At 38.9% G+C, this 2,070-nt stretch overlaps 1 pseudogene; it reads left to right on the forward strand.

Moving 5' to 3' along the window:
• The first annotated feature begins 263 nt into the window (after window positions 1–263).
• On the forward strand, window positions 264–656 carry LOC110337053 (annotated as a pseudogene).
• Window positions 657–2,070: the final 1,414 nt, after the last annotated feature.

Consider the following 2,070-nt stretch of genomic DNA (forward strand, 5'->3'; position numbering starts at 1 on the left):
TTCTCTCTTCCACCCTGATTTATCTTCCCTTTCCCACTGAAATTCCATTTTATCCATTTACAGCAATGCACTTCTCCCGTTGCCATCTCTCTTTCCCTGAAAGTCTTTCCCCATTGTCCTTTAGTAGTTTCCTGATTTTTCTATGAGTATTTTGAACAAAGAACACATAGGTAAAGATCCAAGTCTAGCTTTTCCCCTGCTGCCTCCAACTTGCTCGGAGCTCGAGTACATTCAAGATTCGGCATCACCCGTCATCCACCGCCATGGCCAAGGAAGGCATAACTGCTGGAGGTGTAATGGACGGCAACACTGCTCTACAAGAGGTGCTGAAGACCGTCCTGATCCACGATGGCCTAGCACGTGGCATATGCGAAGCTGCCGAAGCCTCAGACGAGCGCCAAGCCCATCCCTGCGTGCTCGCATCCAACTGTGATGAGCCCATGTACGTCAAGCTGGTGGAGGCACTTTGTGCTGAGCACCAAATCAACCTGATAAAGGCTGATGATAACAAGAAACTATGGGTAGGCCTCTGTAAAATCGATCTTGAGGGGAAACCACGGAAGGTGGTTGGTTGCAGTTGCGTAGTGGTTAAGGACTATGACAAAGAATCTCAGGCCAAGGATGTCATCGAGGAATACTTCAAGTGCAATAAATAAATAAATTTTGGCTCATTAAAAAAAAAAAAAAATCCAAGTCTAACATCCACAGACGACAGAGAGCATCCAATATTTGTCTTCCTGAGCCTGGGTTACCTCACTCAGCATGATTGCTTCTGTTCCATCCATTTATCCGTGAGTTTCATAATTTTCTTTTTTTTTCAATAGTTGGATAATAGTCCATTGTGTAAACATACCACGTTTTCCTTATGAGAAGAAAGCAGAATGATTATGGATGAGCAAGTGTCTCTAGAGTAGTATATAGAATCCCTCGGGTATCTGCTCCAATGTAAAAATGTAAAAGGTTTATAATCTATCCCGCCAGAGGCCAGCCCAAACAGTGAGTTCAGCGACCCAAGGAAAAGATGTATGGTTGCCGACTATGTATACAAGCACATCCTCACACACTCGGTGGAGGAATTAAGGTTCTTTTTTTGTTCTCCCAAAGCTCATATACCCAAGCAAAATCTTTGAAGCAGCATAAAATTTACAATGTGCTTGCATTCTATTTTTCTGTAAGTGAATGGCTATAATGATTCTAAGTAAGAAGACAGCATGTTCCCCAATATTAAACACTTTACCTATTACAGGTGAAAAACAAATTATTCCCAAGGATCCACATACATTCATACCTAAGCAACTTGTTACAGATCAACAAAGTGTAAGCAAGCAAAGTATTTTTGTCAGTCAGTTCTACTGGCAGACTGACTGCACTTTGCATTTACAAAGAAAGAATCGATCACATTATTATTTATCTCAAAAAAGGAATTTTATTTTAAAAATATTAAAAGAAGCAGACATCTAAACTTTTATATATATATAAAAAATCAGTCATTTCTACTTTAAATTCTCTACTTACCAACAATAGTATTCTAAGTTGATTTTGTTTTTACATGATCTATATAGTAATAGGGCCATGCATATATAAATTTTGTATCTGCTATCATTAACTAAGTATTATACTTGCGAGATTTACCTATTTATGTCTTTTTACCTAATAGTAGTATGTTCAGTTCAGTTGCTCACAGGACTCTATCGTATACAACCTCCTCTTTTAAAAATTCAGAGGGGAAACCAGGAAAGGCGATAACATTTGAAATGCAAATAAAGAAAATATCTAATAAAAAATTCAAGAAAATTAAGATGCATCCTATCACTTATAGATATTATTTCAGAATACATTTTTATTTATGCTTTGAGGAATTCATAAACGACTGACAGATCTTTTTGATTGGCTACAGATTTGGATGGCTTGCTGCACACAGTGTTGCCCTGAGTGTCCTTTGGACAACTTTTGTTGTACCTCTTTATTTCTGTAATTATCAATTCTTCTTTTTCTTCTTCTTCTCCTTCTCCTCCTCCTCCTCCTCTTCTTCCTCCTCCCCCTCCCCCTCCCCCTCTCCTCCCCTTCCCC

This window comes from Mus pahari, chromosome 19 (genome assembly GCF_900095145.1).
Source record: "Mus pahari chromosome 19, PAHARI_EIJ_v1.1, whole genome shotgun sequence".
Lineage (NCBI taxonomy): Eukaryota > Metazoa > Chordata > Mammalia > Rodentia > Muridae > Mus > Mus pahari.